The sequence below is a fragment of the Mobula birostris genome, chromosome 3 (genome assembly GCF_030028105.1).
Source record: "Mobula birostris isolate sMobBir1 chromosome 3, sMobBir1.hap1, whole genome shotgun sequence".
Classification (NCBI taxonomy): Eukaryota; Metazoa; Chordata; class Chondrichthyes; order Myliobatiformes; family Myliobatidae; genus Mobula; species Mobula birostris.
Window position 1 is genome coordinate 138,952,534 of NC_092372.1, and position 20,533 is coordinate 138,973,066.

Sequence of the window (20,533 nt, forward strand, 5' to 3'; positions counted from 1 at the left end):
TTTAGATTTCAAACCTGTTATTCTGTGAAGGTAATTTTAATTCCATTAATGGTTGTAAAATGCATGATTGTTAATTAGGTTTAAGCTTTCTGTTGCTCTGATGCTGTACTCTCAGCTGCTCTTTATATTTCAGTTTGTTACGTAAAGATTTGTGAAGGCATGATCTATTTCTTATTCATCGAAACTATCACATGTAGTCAAAGCCTAAGTTTGCATATATGACCGTCCACACCACCTTGAGTCTTGGAGGATGCCAGATGCTGATTTCAAAGCTTCTATTGAATGTCATGTATCATTCACAGAAAGAGAGTAACACAGCACCTGTATCCCATTCTTATGTTGTGTTTTCGTAATAGGAAAATGGTATCTGTTGCAATATTAATATTCAAATAATGTCCCAAATGATAACAACTTATCAGAATGTCCCAAATGTTAATAACTTAACAGAACAGAGCTTTGACCAGCGGCCAATCCGGACATAGGATATTTGGAGAGGAGGAGACTTCAATCAGGTCCACTGTCTGAGGATAAAAGGCAGGAGCAGTATGTGCCAGCATAATAGAACTTTGACCAGTGGCCAATCAGTGTTTAAGATTGAATAGTAAAAGCAAGCAAGTTAAAGGAAGACAGGGATGAGTGCAGCGGCCGTCATCTGAAATTACAGAGTCAGAGTGGTGATCTTAAGGCTTTAGCTTTTCAGGCTTCAGCAAAGAGAAGCTTCACTCAGAGAATGCAAAGAAAAGAAACGCTCAAGTTTTTGTTTCTGTTCTTTATATCTGCTCAGCTAGGACAGGCAGGATTGTGAAATGCTCCTCTTGCGGGATGTGGGAAGGTAGGGAGACCTCCAGAGTCCCTGACAACTACAGCTATGAGAAGAGCATCCAGTGTAGTTTCTAACAAACTGTGTTAAGGAGTTGGAGCTGGAACTGGATAAACTCTGGCTCATTCAGGAGGCTGAAGGAGTGATAGATAAGACATATAGAGAGGTAGTTACACCCAAGGTGCAGGGCGAAGGAAACTGGGTGATGGTCAGGAAGGGGAAGGGGGTGAATGAGCCCATGCAGAGCACCCCTGTGGCCATCTTCCTCGACAACAGGTATATCACTTGGAAACTGTCGGCGGGGGGGGGGGGGGGGGAGGAGGGAATGACCTAACAGAGGGAAGTCACAGAGGTCGGGTCTCTGGCACTGAGTCTGCCTCTGTGACTCGGGGGTGGGGGGTGGGCGCGGAAGAAGAGATATGCTGGGGTGATAGGGGATTTGTTAGTTAGGGGAACAGACGGGAGGTTCTGTGGGTGAGAACGAGATTCCCAGATGGTATGCTGCTTCCCAGGTGCCGGAGTCCAGGATATCTCGGATCAAGTCCTCGGCATTATTAAGCCTGAAGTCGTGGTCCATATAGGTACCAATGTTGTGGCTAGGACGAGCAATAAGGTTCTGCATGGGGAGTTCAGGGAGTCAGGTACTCAGTTAAAGGGCAGAACCTCTGCGATTGTGATCTCAGGATTACTATCCATGCCACATGCCAGTGAAGGCAGAACTAGGAAGATTACACAGCTTAATATGTGGCTAAGGAGTTGGTGTAGGAGGGGGGGCATGAAATTTTTAGATCATTGGGCATTCTTCCAAGGAAGGTGGGACCTGTACAGAATGGACGGTTTGCACATGAACCAGAGGGGGACTAATATGGTGGGTGTTAATGCAAACAACACATTTCATGGTATATTTCGATGTACATGTGATAAATCATAAAGGTGAATCTGAATATAGCAATGACCACCAGGGAGTCTAATTGAAATTATAATGGTAGCTTGCAGGTTTTCTTAGCTGACAAACCTTTAAACACTTAGGCAGCTGCAAATTCTTTTGTCATACCTGAAAGACACAAAGTTTGTATTGAACTTCCAGGAGGAAGCATGTTTTTGGCCTCGAATGTATCATGTACCTGCAACTCGATACCTGGCTCTGTTCACCTCTCAGTATTTGGTTCTGTGGAATTTAATAAGATTGAACATCAGTCGCTGAATGCAAACCGTAGTCAGTTCTCTTATTTATGTTTAGCATAAGCAAATAAAAAAAAAATTCTCCACCCCTTCATCTGGAAAAAGAGACTAAGCAGGATGATAAAGGTATTGTAGATTCAGTAAGCTTATCAAGCTCAGTGCCTGAATGTTTGCAGAAGCAAATGACCAATTTGACTCTGTTTCTGTAAGAGTTCCTCCTGTAGCTAGGAAACCATTGCCATCGAATTGAGAGAGCACAGACAGATGGTTGATCCAACCCATCGATCATTAGTCCTAGTTGATGGTACTAGGAAAAAGGATAAATATATAAATTGTGGAGACCAGATAAGTGCAACCCATATCGTTTCACAACTCCTTTTATAGCAAATCATAACCATTAAAGAGTAATCTCATCTACACAGTGGGTGAGAGTGTATCAAGGTCACCTTTCTGCTGTTTGGACGTCATGCTGTGCTCTCCACCAAGATGTCCCTGAGCAGAAAACTGCCTTTGCTACAACAGAAGGTGTGACAGTGTTGATAGTGAAGTGTTGTTTCAAATTATTCACCGCACACTCAATCAGTGAAAATAAAGGAAATATAAACCAGGTCTCTCATCATCTGGAAAGAGTGGTTTTCCTAGAGATCCTTAGCAAAACAAAATATAATAAAAAGGATCCACATTTTCTCTCTTTTGAATGCTGAGTGAGATTTCTGGAATTCTGAAATTTTCTTGGCTTTAAATATTTTGCAATGATGGTACAGTGACACTTTTCATTCCTTCAGTTAGTGAGGATTTGGATAGAAGTTTGCCTTTGAGCTGTTAATACTCATAAGGTAGCATTCATTTTTGGATCCATTGGAGTCATTGAAGCCAAAAATTGAGAGGCAAAAGTGCAAATTGTAGCTGATATTGTTAAATTGCATGTTTAAGCAAAATCATATTTTGTAGCTTGCATACAAGATGATTTTTCAGATATTTCCAACTGTTATACATAAGAAATTGGTAAAGTTTCAGCTGTCTGACAACATGTTTAAAATAAAAAAAATATAAAAGTGGCAAGCATTTCATGCAATCTTTGGGTAACAAGAGAAAAATCAAATCACCAGGTGAAAACAGGTTTTAGTTTAGCTGGTGTATTCTTGACTTCTTAATCACTCGCATTGGACTAAATCACCCAACATTTTGCCTTCAGCTTTTGAAAAGGAATCGTAAATATTCTCAGATGTTATTGTTTTCACAAAATCTAATTTTCAAGGTGACTCCAATTTTCTTCTTTAAGAAGATTTTAATCTGAAATCTGCTGACAGTAAAGAGCTGTATCTGGTGCTAAATACCGGGCAGTGGAAATGATATGGTGGAGCTAGAAAGTTTTGTTGCACTGGTAGATGACAGCATGAAGGGAGGAGAGTAAATGAACCATATAAATAGCAATGTCAGCGCAGGCTAATCTGCACCTGTGAATGTCAGAACTGCTGGTATGGATCAGATTCTGTAGCGTGATCTACAGAAGATACAATGTTAATGTTTCTGCATAGCACCATGCATCTATTCCTGTCCTGAAGATCATGACTATTACTGGTGTATATGGACCTATGAGAAGTATTTCAAATTCCAGATCGAGTTTAATTGTCACTCAACCATACATGAGGCCCCCCCCCACCCCCGTTGGTCAGGGTTGACTATGGACATCAATGTGATAACCAACCCAGAGCAGTACAATATGGAGAGCGAGCTGTTGCCCATGTAGCAGGCTTACGCTCTCCATGCAGCTGATGCATCCAAAGGAACGGCAGAGTCTGATACAGTTTTGCACCAATGGCATTGTGGGAGTTGCCAGACAGCATTAAACTCAACATTGGACTGCCTTAGGGACTTAAGCTCTGGATTTTTCCTCAGAGTTTACTCCTGAAGCCATCCCCATGAATCGGTATAGCCACAAGGCAGCGGAGGTTTGCGAACAGAGTTTTCCCTCTCCTAAGTGAGCTGATAAGCCCCATCTGCCCAAAGCAACTGGTTTTAAGGAACCAGTAACCTGCCTTTGCCCCTTCTCCTGTCAGTAGAAATGGTTCCACTGGGCTTAGTAGCTGAGCCACACATAAAGGCCACGAGTTGGACTTGGTTGTCAGAAGCTATTTCAGATACATGCCATTGAGAGCATTTAATAGGTAGTGGCAGCTGATTCCCACTACCTGTTAACAAGTGAAACTTAAGCTACCGTACATGAATGCCCATGGATACAGCCAGATGAATCAGTGTTAGAATTTTTTGTCAAAGGGGCAACTTACTCAGCATTTCAAATTCATGACAAACTTTACTATCAAAGCTTACTGAATATCTTGAGAGGTGATTGCTAACTTGGGATTATAGCAAGAAGAATGAAGGTGTACAACTGAAGGGATAATAAATATGGAATGCTGTACTATAAGCATTGAGACAAAGATGCTAATGCTGTCTGTACGGAAATGGGTTTTCGTGACTGAGTTTGATCAGTTCAATACTCACTGCTGGAAGAAAAGGCAAGCCCTGGTTATTTTAAGTCCTGGGTGGATGTGGGTTTTCTCCAGGTGTCTAGTTTCCTCCCACAGTCCAAAGACGTACTGGTTGGTAGGTTAATTGGTCATTGTAAATTGTCTTGTGATTAGTCTGGGGTTAAATCGGTGCATTGCTGAATAGTGCAACTCTTAGGGGTGGAATTCCATGCTGTATCTCTAAATAAATAAGTTTAAATTGCATCATTTAAATCCCACCAGCTCACTTTCTTTGTATGAGTACCAAGAAGCTGACGCAAAGCAATGCAGAGTTACGGAGAAAAAGGGAATCCCAACCTCACACAACTTGGCCATTCCCTCTGCATCAAGGGAGGAATCAGCATAAGGGTCATGAAAAGAAGAATACACGATTATTCCAGAAGATTTCAGACACCTTCAAGATAGTAAATGCAGCATCCCAAACTGAAGTATGTGTGAGTGTCTCACACAGAAGTGCACTTTTGTTTATAGGATAGTGTTGCTCAAGGAGGTTGGTGAGGTGGGATTGTAGTTATATTTGGCTACTATGATTATGTGGAAAAGGCCCTCTTCACTGACTCATGGATCAGTGAGTAAGTATTTCCTCGGCTACTAACCTTACCAGAAAGAAACAGAAAAATCATTTTTCTTGATTTTTTGATCATATATGTAATAGAAGTTGCAGAATATGTTCTGGTAATCCAGTAGACAGTACTGAAGATCATAAGACACAGGAGCAGATTTAGGCCATCATAGCTGATCCCAGATCTCACTCAACCCCATACACCTGCCTTCTCGCCATATCCTTTGATGTCTTGACCGATCAGGAAAATATCAACTTCTGCCTTAAATATTTACATGGACTTGGCCTCTACCGCAGTCTGTGGCAGACCATTCCTCAGATTCCCTACTTTCTGGCTAAAAAAATCCCTCCTTACCTCTGTTCTAAAAGGTCACCCCTCAATTTTAAGGCTGTGCCCTCTAGTTCTGGATACCCCCACCATAGAAAATATCCTCTCTACATCCACCTGATCCAGTCCTTTCAACATTCGGTAGGTCTCAATGAGATCCCCACACATTCTTCTAAATTCTGGCAAGTTCAGGCCCAAAGCTGCCAAACACTCCTCACATGTTAACCTTTTCATTCCCAGAATTATCCTTGTGAACCTCCTCTGGACTCTCTCCAATGAGATATAGGGCCCAAAACTGTTGACAATACTCCAAGTGCAGCCTGACTAGTGTTTTATAAAGGCTCGGCATTATCTACTTGCTTTTCTAGTCTATTCTCCTTGTAATAAATGCCAACATTGCATTTGCCTTCTTTACCACAGACTCAACCTGTAAATTAACGTTCTGGGAGTCTGGCACAAGGACTCCTAAGTCCCTCTGCACAAGGTCCACAAATGAATTTAGAATGAGTTGAAGAATTCCTCATACCTCTGCTATAACACACAGTCACGAGTTAGTGCTGCTGCCATTTGATCAAATGTGCTTGGCAGGGGACCCCCATTGACATATTGTGTGATGTAGAAATGAAGGAGTTGTAGAAATACAGCAAAGACCTGGCTTTGCTGATTTCGTTTGACAACTAGTATGGGTGCTAGTTTTCACATGTCTGCCAATGCATTGGATTTCCTCCTGACAGCAAATATTTCTTCCATGGACCCCTGAAAGATTCTGTTCTCTGTTTTTTAAAAGGAAAACAGTCTTGACAAGTTGACTAATGATTGCTTGTGTAAAAAAATAAAAAGTAATATATAATGGCCTTGAGCTATTACCATTATTGTTGCCATAATCATTACTTGGGAAGTGATTTTAAAAAAAAACTAAAAATACAAGTGAGAATTAGAATAGATTTTTTTTAATGGACTTCAGTGAGGACCAACTCAGATGCACAAGTCAGCAGAAATCAAAAGGCATATTTATGTTAGCAGAAAAGTTCTACCCAGCAACTTTACTTAAAAGTATAGGTCATTCATACGAGAAAAACTTGTTTTGCAGTTTTGGGTGTAAGCTGTTAAAATGTTGATTCTGCTGAAAAGTTTTGCTAAACTGGATGTAGGACAAGGAATTGGTTCAATGGTTTATGCACAAAATTCATGTATTGAGCAAATTTCTCACTGATAAAATCAATAGACAGAAAATGGGGATGCCACAAATTAGTCACAATAAATGTTACATCTGATCCAGTGGGACCTCATACTGGAGCAAATTGTCATAATTTTGAAACTTAATTGGGATAATTTTAACTTTTATCACTGGATGAAAATTTGCTGATAGCAGGTGGTACAGTTGCACAACTTGGCCAGCAGAATAGCAATGTTTGTAGAACTGTTACCTCGGAGCTGTCAAGATCCAGTTCAATCATTATCTCTGGTGTTATTTGTGTGAGCTTTCTTCCTGTGATCACATCCCAAAGTCTATGTTAACTGATTGCTGGTTGAACCTGGAGAGTAGATGGGAAGGTGGGGAGAATAAAATTGAATTGGTATAGGGTTCTACATGGGGGAGCTTGATGATCAGTAAGTAAGAGGACTGTTTTGTGATATATGATGAAATATCTGTATTAAATCAGATTCTCTCGGTATTTGGTGCGTCAATTTCTCTCAATCATTTTTGTCCAATAAACTCATGTATTTTTCTGAACTCAAATGAGAATGGTCTTATGAGCACTCCATATGGACAATCACCCCATTCAGAAGAATTAATCCTGTATTTCCATGCTGCCTCATCTCCAGACAAGTATTCTCTTTTCCTTGGGTGGGGGGGGGGGGTGGTATTCATATCTGCTCAAAGTAATCTAAGTGTAGACTCGGCAAAGTTATGCAAGTTTGTCAAGAATTCCCTTTCTTGTGCTTGATTTCCTTTCAATAAACACCAACATAGAGATTGTCCACTTGTATGTTTGCTATGCCATCATGATTATTTCTTGTCTTTGTATGTCAAGATTTTCAAACTACAACATTCCTTCGTGCTTCTCGCATTTAAATTGCTATTCTTCCTGCTAAAAAGAACATCCTCTCATTTTCACACATTATACACCATTTTCCCACACTGTCTATTCACCTAACCTGGTAAAGACTCAATGTTCTTTGTACAGCCTAGTTTTCCATATGTCATTATATGTTCAGGAAACTTGATCTGCCCATTCATTCTTCCTCATATTTTTCAAATTTCTTACAACATAGCAACGTTCACAGTAAATTTATTATCAAAGTACATATATGACAACATACAAAACCCTGAGATTCATTTTAGACCATAAGACATAGGAGCAGAATTAGGCAATTTGGACCATCGAGTCTGCTCTACCATTCAATCATGGCTGATCCATTTTTCCCCTCCTCAGCTCCACTCCCCAGCCTTCTACCTGTAACCTTAGATGCCATGGCCAATCAATAACCTATCAATCTCCGCCTTAAGTACACCCAACAATCTGGTCTCTAGAGCTGCCTATGGTAACAAATTCCACAAATTCACGACCTTCTGGCTAAAGAAATTTCTCTGCATCTCTGTTTTAAATGGTCACAACTCTGTTCTCTGTGCTCTCTTGTCCTTGACTCCCTACCATGGGAAACATCCTTTCCATGTCTACTCTGTCTAGGCCTTTTAACATTCGAAAGGTTTCAATGAGATCTCCCCTCATCCTTCTTAGTTCCAGTGAGTACAGGCCCAGAGCCATCAAATGTCCCTATAAGATGACCCTTTCATTCCTGGAATCATCCATTTGAACCTCCTCTGAATTCTCTCCAGTGCAGCACATCTTTTCTTTGATAAGGAGCCCAAGACTGTTCACAGTACTCGAGGTGAGGCCTCACCGCTGTCTTATAAAGCCTCAGCATCAGATCCCTGCTCTTGTAATCTAGACCTCTTGAAATGAATGCTCACTTTGCATTTGCCTTCCTCACCACTGACTCAATCTGCAAGTTAACCTTTATGCTGTTCTGCACAAGGACTCCCAAGTCCCTTTGCATCTCAGATTTTTGGATTTTCTCCCTGTTTAGAAAATAGTCTGCACATTTATTTGTTCTACCAAAGTGCAATGACATGCATTTTCCAACATTGTATTTCAATTGCCCCTTTCCTGCCTATTCTCCTAATCTGTCTAAATCCTTCTGCAGGCTTTCTGTTTCCTCAACACTACCTGCCCCTCCACCAATCTTCGTATCAATAGCACACCTGGCAACAAAGCCATCTATTCCATTATCTAAATCGTTGCTATACAGCATAAAAATAAGTGGTCCCAACACTGACCCCTGCGGAATGCTACTACTTTCTGGCAGCCAACCAGAAAAGGATCCTGTTATTCCCACTCACTTCCTTCTACCAATCAGCTAATGCCCTATGTCAGAAGCCTTTCTGTAATACCTTGGGCTCTTAACTTGGTAAGTAGCCTCATGTGTGCCACTTTGTCAAAGCCCTTTTGAAAATCCAAATGTACAACATCCACTGCACTCCCTTTATCTATCTTACTTGTAATCTCCTCAAAGAATTCCAACAGGTTCGTCAGGCAAGATTTTCCCTTAAGGAAACCATGCTGACTTTGTCCTATCTTGTCCTGTGTCAACAAATACTCCATAACCTCATCCTTAACAATTGACTTCAACATCTTCCCATCCACTGAGGTCAGAAGAACTAGTCTATAATTTCCTTTCTGCTGCCTCCCTCCTTTCTTAAAGAATGAAGTGACATTTGCAGTTTTCCAGTCCTCCGGAACCATGCCAGAGTCCAATGATTCTTGAAAGATAATTACAAATGCCTTCACAACCTCTCCCCTAGAGTGCAGTTCATCTGGTCAGGGTGACTTACTCACCTTTAGATCTTTCAGCTTTTTGATTTCCTTCTCCCTTGTAATAGTAACTGCACTCACTTCTATTCCCTCACACCCTTCAACGCATGGCACTCTGCTAGTGTCTTCCACAGTAAAGCCTGATGCAAAATACTCTTTTAGTTGATCTGCCATCTCCTTGTCCTCCGTTATTATTTCTCCAGCTTCATTTTCTCGTGGTCTTGTATCCACTCTCATCTCTCTTTTATTTTTTATATACTTAAAAAAAAGCTTTTTCTATCTGCCTTGATATTGTTTGCTAGCTTGTTTTCATATTTGATCTTTTCCCTCCTAATAATTCTTTTAATTCCTTTCTGCGGGTCTTTTAAAGTTTCCCAAGCCTCTAACTTTCCGCTGATTTTTGCTTTGTTGTATACCCTCTCTTTTACTTTTACAATAGCTTTGACTTTCTTTGTCAGCCACAGTTGTACTATTTTGCCATTTGAGTATTTCTTTGTTTTTGGAATAAGCTTATCTTGTACCTTCCTCATTTCTCCCAGACACTCACGCCATTGCTACTCTGCTGTCATCCCTGCCAGCATCTCCTTCCAGTTTACTTTGGCCAACTCCTCTCTCATACCATTGTAATTTCCTTTACTCCACTGAAAAACTTCTATGTCTGACTTTCTTCCTATAAAATTTCAAGTTGAACTTAATCATATTGTGATCACTGCCTTCAAAAAGGTTACCTTTACCTTAAGCTCCCTAATCATCCCTGGTTCATTACATAATCCAGTATAGCTGATCCCTTAGTAGGTTCAATGACAAACTGCTCTAAAAAGTCATCTCATAGGCAGTTAACAAATTCACCCTCTCCAGATCCATTAGCAACCTGATTTTCCCAGTCTGCCTGCATGTTAAAATCTCCCATGACTATCATAACATTTTCCTGTTGGCATTCACAGTAAGTACAAGAAAACCAATAGAATCAAAGAATGACCTCCCCCATCCATTATGCAAAAGATAAAAAACTGTGTAAATACAAAAAGAAAAGTAACAATAATAACAAATAAGCACACCTCATGTAAATGAAGAAATTATCATTACAGAAGAAAAAGTTAACCAATGGAGGGGCATGACCCTCCATTGAAGACATCCCCATGATCTAACCAGACTAGATGTTGACAAGGAAGCGCCAAATGCCTGGCTCAGAGCTGGAGACCTCATCCCAGAAGCAGAGGCAATACAGGACCAGGTGGCTAACACAAAAAAGTTATCAAAAATGCACAATAAAGGATAATCAAATTCAAGACAATAAATGCAGAAAATGCTAAGAGAAACCAGAAACAATCCAGCACATTGCAGGATCCTGCAGCAATTTAACTCAATCTGATTACTGAGGCAGACCCAATTATGTGGCAAACAGCATTCTCCAAAACCCGGCTCTAAGACACAAACTTATAAAAGACACCATACCTTACCATAAATATAAGCCTGATCCACTTTTAGAGTCAGAGTCCTATAAATTATATTACGATCTGTTATTACAAATAAGCCAATCCATAATAACTGTTGGGATATAACATTACAGGATAAACAAGCAAGAACAACTTACTTAATAGATATAGCCCAAACACACATAACATACAGAATTCAATAAATGAAAAACACCAGGGATATGCAGAATTAATAGAGGGAATTGAAGACTATAAAACATGGACAATAGTAATTGTCCCAATAGTAATATCTATAAATGGTATCATCCCAGAGACACTACACAATAGCATTAAACAATTAGGCCTACACAATAATATCTATGTGGATCTCCAGAAAGCCACAATATTAAACACCACTAGGATGATCTGAAAGCTCCTAGAATTTGCAAGTACCCGCACCTCAGATTTTACCAGCTTCAGCGGAGCAAAAATAAGAAATGAAATACAATAAGCAATAAATATCGAGAACGAGCGATGAAGAGTCCTTGAAAGTAAGTTCATAGCTGTAGGAACAGTTCAGTGATGTGTGGAAGGAAGTTATTCCCTCTGGTTCAAGAGCCTGATGGTTAAGGAGCAATAACTGTCACTGAACCTGATGGTGTCATTCCTGAGGCTCCTGTACCTTCTTTCTAAGGGCAGCAGCAAGAAGAGAGCATGGCTTGGATGATGGCAGTCAATGATAATGGATGCTGCTGCTTTCCTGCGACAAAGGCCCATGTAAATGTGCTCAATGGTGGGGAGGGCTTTACTGGACCATGTAATTTCTTTAAGTAAGCTCTTCCATCCAAGGGTATCTGTGTTCCCGTATGAGGGCATGGTGCGGCCAGTCAATATACTCTCCACCACAGATCTATAGAAGTTTGCAAACTTCTCAGAAATTAGAGGCGCTGTTGTGCTTTCTTTGTAATGGAACTTATGTGCTGGTCCCAGGACAGATCCTCTGAAATGATAGCACAAAGGAATTTAAAGTTGCTGACCCTCTTCAAGTCTGATCCCCCAATGACAACTGGTTCATGGAGCTCTGGTTTCCTCCTCCTGAGGTCAATAATCTTGAGTTTGCGGATGACGACAGAGGAACATATAGGGAACATTTGTTTCTGTATCAATTATCCTCACATACCCTGATCCTCAGGCACCCTTGGCTGTCCCAACATAACCCTTTCATTACCTGGAAGGTAGGGAGGATCATTGCCTCATCCAGTAGTTGAAAAGGAATGTTTTTGGCTTGGTGCTCCAACGCCCACACTCTCCCGAGACCCCCCAGTGACCTATGAGGAGGCAGATTTTTGTTTGGAATAATCTGGAGCCTTCGGAAAGACCCAGTCCTGTCTCCAAAGGCAGACAAACTGGCTCCAGCCAAGCCTAAGGAATCCGATCGCCAGATCCCATCGAAGGGAAAGGCTCCAAAACGCATACCCACAAAGCCTAGTCCCAGGAGTACAAGGACCATTTGTAGTGCCTTGCTGCCAATGTCTGAGGATAAGGATGAGGATTTGGACTCTGATTTGGCTTCTGTTTTAACTAGTGAACCTATGGAGGAGACTCTGAGGTCTGCCGAATCACCCCCACTACCTAAGGACCCTCAGGAGTCATCCTCAGAGAAAGGTTCGATGGTAATTGCAACACCCAAGCTGGTTGAAATCCCTTCTGTCTACAAGGATTTGGAAGAGGTCTTCAGCATGGGAAAAGCCTCAGCCTTTCCACTGCTCTGACCCTATGACTACACTATTGACCTATAGCCTGGTACGTGTCTTCCACAGGGTTGATTGTACACACTCTCAGGTCCAGAGAAAAATGCTATGGAGGAGTACATAAAGGAGGCTCTTGCCATTGAATTCATTCGGCCCTCCACCTCACCAGCCGGCTCAGGCCTCTTCTTTGTAAGCAAAAGGATGGGAGTCCCCGGTCATGCATTGATTATATAGGGCTGACTGCATAATAGCCATGAATCGATACCCCCTTCCACTCATGAACTCTACCATTAAGATTGTCCAAGGTGCAAGAGTATTCTCGAAGCTAGACTTGCGTAGTGCATACATTCTGGTTCACCTAATGGAGAGTGAAGAGTGGAAGACTACATTTGACAGGGCACAATGAAGACCTGCTCATATCCTTTGGCCTTGTGAATGCAGCAGCCATTTTCCAGGCCTTTATAAATGACTTGCTCCGGGGTGCTCTCCATAAGTACGCCTTTGCCTTCTGGACATCTTAATTTTCTTGAAGTCCATGGAAGAGCCTGCCATTCACACTAGATACGTCTTAAAGAGGCTTCTTGATCATGGACTTTATGTCAAGCTGGAAAAATCCAAATTTCACATAACCACCATTTTATTTTTGGATTTTATTATCTCTAATGTCAATCTGAAGACTCAGGTATTCAGAGATTGGCTACAACCATCAAATGTGAAACAAGTCTAACAATTCCTGGGATTTGCAAACTTTCACCAGGAACTTCAGCTCAGTGGTGGCTCTGCTGACAGCACTAACCAAGAGATCCACAGGTCCTTTCTTTTGGATTACCGAAGCGGAGGTTGCCTTTGCAGAGCTCAAACAGCAGTTAATGACAGCTCTCATTTGGTTGCACCTAACCAGAACCTTCACTTCATCGTGGAGGTTGACACCTCAGACATTGGAGTGGGTGCAGTGTTGTCATCATGGTAATTGTAGATCATACTAGAAGACAACGGGGTGACCCATTGGGGCACTCTTTGAGAGAAGGGTAATGCAGTCTGATGTGAGCAGAATGAACATTAAATTTTCCTGAATGCTATTGGTATCGCTTTACTTTGGAAACGGAATAGAAAACCTCAGTTTATCAAAGAAGAACGACACGTAGCAAAGCAAATATAACTCCTCCTCGTTTAATGACAGACACCTTTAATGGCATCATTTCTGGTTTATCTGCCACCCTTGTGCCTCTTCTTGTCATTCTGGAGACGTGCAGTCCTTTCATCCCCCATCTCTTCATCTTTTCTGCTGTTTGTTGTTTGTCTCCGATCCTGGAGACGTGCATGCCTCTTCTCCTCTGTCTCTTCTTCTCTCATCCTTTTTTGTCCTGACTCTTTGATCCTGGAGTCGTGCAGCCCTGGCATCATCCAGTTCTTGTTCTCTCCCTCTCCTTGCTGCTTCCCAATGACGCTTTACGTCATCTCTTGACCATAATGTTCCCCTTCCCTTTCCATGTGGCATAATTAGGCTGACCATGTCTTTTACCCTAATGTTTGTATGAAGATACGATTATCAGCACACAAAGGATGCTGATTATTCTTGATGATGTGGTTGGTGCTCTTCTAAATGGACGTGATATAGTCAGCGCTGTCCTTTGACTGCAGCAAAGGGTGTTATGGGTGTCTCGAAGTATGCCATTACAATAAGATTTAATTATCTCTTATTGATGAGTGGCAGTTAGATCTGTCCCAATCCTACACTTGCTGATGGTGGTTAGCAGAATGTGACCCCTCGAGATAGAGCTGCCCTGTCCTTTTGCTCTGGTAGGTGTTGCTGCTGAGGCTGGCCGTGCGCATGCGTTGGGCTGTCGTGTCCCGATTTCCATGATGGCGGATCGGCTCTCTGGTGAAAGGGAAGCTGTTGATTTTTGCGAATGAGCAATTTTATACGAATATATAACCCTGAAATTTGCCTGCATTCTGCAAGTTAGCACATTTTAATTCGTTTTAGCCAAAAAAACTGCCGCTGTAATACACCGTTTGCACTAATTGGAGGTCACAAACAGACAAACAGACAGACAGGGCATGAGAGTTTTAGTAGTATATAGATTTTGAAGTCCTGCAAATTAATTGCTTTGAATAAACTACCATTTGTGGTGGACACAGCCAAAATTGTCCCGCACCAGGTCTTCAGGATCCATGGATTTCCAGTGGACATTGTGTCAGATTGCAGTCCTCAATTCACATTACATTTTTGGAGTACATTCTGTTGCTGATTGGGGCAACAGCGAGTCTTTCCTCTGTATTTCATCTGCAGTCCAAAGGCCAGATGGAGCAGCTAAATTGGGATATGGAATGAACCCTAAGATGCCTGGCATCATTAAAACCAGACGAGTGGTGCAACCATTTGATGTGGGCAGAAGTCACCCACAACATTTCACAGCATTTGGCACATGGGATGTCCCCATTCAAATGCCAATTAGGGTATTCTCTGCCACTCCTCCTTGAGCAGGAGACCGAGGTTGCGGTTCCTGCAGCTGAGGATCTTGTCCAACACTGCAAGGAGAAATAGACTAAGGCAAGGGAGATTGTTTTGTTCTGTACCCAGAAGGCCGAAATAAAGACTAACCCCAGGAAAAGACAGTGACCAGATTTGCAGCCTGTGCAACAGGTCTGGTTGTCTACTCAGGATTTGTCTCTCCAGGTGGAGTCTAGGAAATTGGCAACCAAGTTCTTTGGATCCTTCAAAGTTCCCTAGGAAGTAAACCCAGTGGCTTACACCTTGCAGCTCCCCAAGAGCCTGAAGATCAATCCCACTTTACACATTTCCAAATTAAAACGTGTAAGCACCAGCCCTTGGACCCAACAGCATTACCCCTGCTGTCACACAGTTTTGTCGACGGGGAACAGGTGTTGGCTATGAAAAGAATTCACAGACTGGACAGGGTGTTCGGGAGTTCCTTGTGGACTGGGAAGGATTTGGACCTCAGGAACATTGCTGGGTTCCTCAGAGGGAAATCTTGGATCCAGCTCTCACCAAAGACTACTGTCATTGTCTCTCTGAGCAGCCAAGGCCATCAGGAGTCAGCCATTGGGGAGTGGGTCCTGTTACAATACGCACCCATCTGTGCTAGCCTCCAGGGTTTAGATGCTCTGACTTTGTGGAATATTGACAGCTGGCATGCCCCGTTAAAGCTTCAGGCCTGGCTCACTAATTGGTAGCCATGTTTTTATGCCGGTACTTTAATATTTAAAGAGCACCTGAACTGAGGTTTGGTGCTCAATCATTAGCTCTAAGTTGGATTTTCATCTGGTGTCTAGTTAAGAACCCAACCTTCATTTCAGTCTCGATTCTAGCCTTGGATACTCCAGCACTTGGGTCCTAGCCATCCTCACCTAGGTCTCTCATCACGAGGTTTACTCCGAAGGCTTTCACCATGTGTGTGTGTAGCCACCAGGCAACAGAGAGTTGAGATCAGAGTTTTCCCTCTCCTAAGTGAGCTGCCCACTATGACTGTTGAGTGCCATCTGCTCAAAGTGACTGGTTTTAAGGTGCCAGCAACCCGCCTTTGCCCCTTCTCTTATCAGTAGATACAGTTCCACCAGGCTTAGTAGCTAAGCCACACATAAAAGCCAGAAGCTGGACTTGGTTATCAGAGGCTATTTGAGATGCATGCCATTGGGGGCATTTAATAGGTCTTATCCCTAATACCCTATTACCCCCCACCCCCAGCTTCACAACCTTAAGACACCACCATAACATATTAATTAACATTCTGTTTATTAAGTAATATATCAAATTAGAATTCCATCAACTTCCCCCAGCCCTGGTTTTCTTGCCACTCAGACTACACTAAATAAATCATGGCCAGTCATGTTACCAACGAGCATGTCCTTGGGATGTCGAGGAAGCCAAAGCATCTAGGAAAAACTTGTTCGGTCATGGAGAAAATGTGCTAACTCTACACAAATAAAAACGAAGATTATGATTGTGTCTATGTTGTTGGAGCTGTGATATAATATTTATACCATGTTTCTGCTTTAACTAGCTATAATGAAAGAAGTAATTACATAACGTCTTGAGAAAAGTAGTGGAACTGGGCAGTCACCATGGATCTATGAAAAGGAAATCTTCTGACTAAACTTCTGGAGTGTTTTGAGGATGTGATTAATAGAATAGAAAAGGGGTGTTACAATAATGCAGTGTCTAGGACTGCTACCTCTCAGTTCCAGTTCAGTTGTTAACTGTAAAATGTTTCTAGTGTGCAGATGAGTGGTCAGATTTAGGACTTTTGATGGGAATGTAAAGAGAACAAAGGAACAGGGGGTTTGTATAAGTAGGTGCTGCTTGGTGCTTTTATTCCCTGTATAAATCTGTAGCACAGTTAGCAGGAACTGATGGGGGTGATGGTTTTGGATCTTCAGAGAGCTTTCTGAAAGACATTTTAAGGTCCTTGTGCAGGAAGTTGCTTAACAAGATTAGAGCACATGCAATTGAGAATAATGTTTTGATATGGACTGAGAACCACTTATCAGACAAAAAGCAAAGAGTTGGAATAAATTAAACCTTTTTTTTTGTTTGGCAGGGTTTGAATGTTAGGGTACCACTATTTCGTCAGCTGTTTGACAAGTCAATTTATGTAATGTTCAAGATCAGCAACTCAAAAGATAGAAATCACTCTTTCAGCTAATATTACAGAGCCTGAAATAAATGTTATAACCATCATTAGATTAAGATAAAATCAGAAAGCTAATAAATAAATATTAACAATAAAATATGATACTTTAATATTAAAATTGATCAATGCAGTTCTCTGCTGAATTCCCTAAGTTCTTACTTAGGTAATTCATATTCACATACTTTAAATTAGTTTTTTTCTTAAGATTTGGGATCCTGCTAAGCAGTAATTATGGCTTTGTAAGCCAATAAGTACTCATTTAGACTTTATTCAATAAAACCTGCAGGTTGTTGGAATATTATCTGAACTGTGATTAACAAAATCACAGATGTTGTTGTAATCCCCTCGTGCTGGCAATTTCACATAGTGTAGTGTAACTGGAATAAACTGATGAATCATCATGAACAAGTTATGTTTTGCAATCTTTTACTACATTTCTTCATTTCCTTATGAGAGTGGAATAAATAGTTAGTATCTAAATGGTACTCAACAAGAATTCTAGAATGTAATCATCTTTAAAACTGGACCACTAATAATTCAATATGGAGTTAAAGATAGTCAGTTATGTTATATTGGCATAGCAGCTTATGGAACTCCAGCCATTAAGATAGTTTAATAAAATGTACTCAGGGAACTATAAGGCTATAAGACATAGGAGCAGAATTAGGCCATTCCATCCATCGAATCTGGTCCACCATTTCATCATGGCTGATTTATTATTCCTCTCAACGCCATTCCCCTGCCTTCTCCCTATATCCATTCATGCCCTGACTAGTCAACAACCTATCAACCTCTGCCTTAAATACACCCAATGAACTGACCACCACAGCCGTCTGTGGCAACAAATTCCACAGATTCACCACCCTGCTTCTGAACAAATTCCTTCACATCTCCATTCTAAATGGACATCTATCTATTCTGAGGCTGTGACATCAGAATCTCCCACTATGAGGCATCCTCTCCACATCTGCTCTATCTAGGCCTTTCAACATTAGATAGGTTTCAATGATATCCCTCCTATATGATTCTCCTAAATTCTAGCAAGTAATCAGGCCCAGAGACATCAATCACTCCTCATACAATAGCCATTCATTCCCTGTATCACTCTTGTGGGACTCCTCTGTACCCTGTCCAATGTTAGCATATCCTTTCTTAGGTAAGAGGCCCAAAACTACTCACAATACCCCAAGTGAGGCCTCGCCAGCACCTTCTAAAGCCTCAGCATTACATCCTGACGAAGGGTCTCGGCCTGAAACGTCGACTGCACCTCTTCCTAGAGATGCTGCCTGGCCTGCTGTGTTCACCAGCAACTTTTATGTGTGTAGCATTACATCCTTGCTTTTTTATCCAAGTCCTCTGGAAACTAATATCAACATTGCATTTGCCTTCCTCACCACTGACTCAACCTACAAATTAACCTTTAAGGAATCCTGCACGAGGACTCCCAAGTCCCTTTGCTCTTCGTATTTTTGAATTTTCTCCCCATTTAGAAAATAGTATATGCTTTTATTCCTTCTACCAAAGTGCATGACCACACACTTCCTGACGCTGTATTCCATCTGCCATTTCTTTGCCTATTCTCTTAATCTGTCTAACTCTTTCCGTAGTCTCTCTGCTTCCTCAACTCTGCCTGCCCCCTCTACCTATCTTGTGTCATCTGAAAACTTGGCCAGAAGGCTGTCAATACTGTCATCCAAATCATTGACGTACAACATAAAATAGTTCTAACACTGACCCCTGCGGAACACCACTTGTCACTGGCAGCCAATCAGAAAGGCTCCCTTCACTCCCACTCTTCGCTTCCTGCTAATCAGCCAATGCTCTATCCATGCTAGTATCTTTCCTGCAATACCATGGGCTCTTATCTTGTTAAGCAGCTTCATGTGTGGCACATTGTGAAAGGCCTTCTGAAAATCCAAGTGTAGAACATCTACCGATTCGCCTTTGTCTGTCCTGCTTGTTACTTCCTCAAATAATTCCAACAGATTTGTCAGACAAGATTTCCCCTTAAGGAAACCATGCAGACTTTGGCCTCCAAGTACCCTGAAACTGCATCCATAACAACATCTCCGACATCTTCCCTACCAGAGATCAGGCTATACTGTCCCCTCTTCTGCCTCCCTCCCTTCTTGAAGTATGGAGTGACATTTGCAATTTCCAGTCCTCCAGAACCCTGCCTGAGTCTGTTGATTTTTGAAAGATCATTATGAATGCCTCCAGAATCTCTTCAGCCACATCTTTCAGAACCCTGGGATGTAATCCGTCTTGTCCAGCTGACTTATCTACCTTTACACCTGACAGTTTCCCAAGCACCTTCTCCCTAGTGGTAGCAACTGCATTCATTTCTGGCCCTGACACTTCCAAACTTCCGGCAAGAATGATGCAAAATACTTAATCAGTTTGTCTGACATTTCCTTGTCTCCCATTACTACCTCTTAAGCGTCATTTTTCAATAGTCTAATATCTACTCTGGGTTCTCCTTCTCTCTTTATATACGTGAAAAAACTTACCGTATCACCTTTAATATATTCGACTAGCTTACCTTCATATTTCATTTTTTCCCACCCTTATGGCTCTTTTAGTTGTCTTCTGCTCATTTTTAAAAGTTTCCCAGTCCTCTACCTTCCCACTAATTTTGCAGTGTTATGTGCTCTCTCTTTTATGCTGGATTTGACTTCTTTTGCAGCCACAGTTGTGCCTTCCTGCCTTTAGAATGCTTCTTCTTCTTTAGGGTGTACCTATCCTGTGCCTCCCCTATTGCCCCCAGAAACTCCAGCCATTGCTATTTTGCCATGCGAGCATCTCCTTCCAATCAGCTTTGGCCAGCTCCTCACTCATACCTCTGGAATTCCCTTTACTTCACTGTAATACTGACAGATCTCACTTTAGCTTCTCCCTCTCAAATTGCAGGGTGAATTCAATCATATTCTGATCACCTTAACCTAAGGGTTCCTTCACCTTAAGCTCCCTTATCAAATCCAGTTCATTACACAAAATTCAATCCAGAACAGCTGATCCCCGTTAGCCACAACCTGCTCTAAAAAGCCATCTCGTAGGCATTCTACAAGTTCTCTCTCTTGAGATACAGCACCAACCTAATTTTCCCAATCTACCTGCATATTGAAATATCCCGTGACTTTTGTAACATTGCCCTTTTGACATATCTTTTCTACCTCCTGTTGTAATTTGTAGCCACATCCAATCTACTGTTTGGAGGCCTTTCTACCTTGTAGTTTCTTCATTCTAACCATAAGGACTCTATATCTTCTGATTTTATGTCACCTCTTTCTAAGGGTTTGATTTTTTTTTAACCAAAAGAGCCACACCTCCCCCTCTCCCTACTTGCCTGTCCTTTCGATACAATGTGTATCCTTGGACGTTAAGCTTCCAATGAAATTCTTCTTTCAGCTA

The 20,533-nt window shown here is 41.6% G+C and overlaps 1 protein-coding gene across 3 annotated transcripts in view; it reads left to right on the forward strand.

The window, feature by feature from the left end:
* The window catches only part of dgkb (diacylglycerol kinase, beta), a 738,504-nt gene that overhangs the window by 600,909 nt on the left and 117,062 nt on the right, over positions 1-20,533 (forward strand). The window lies entirely within an intron of this gene.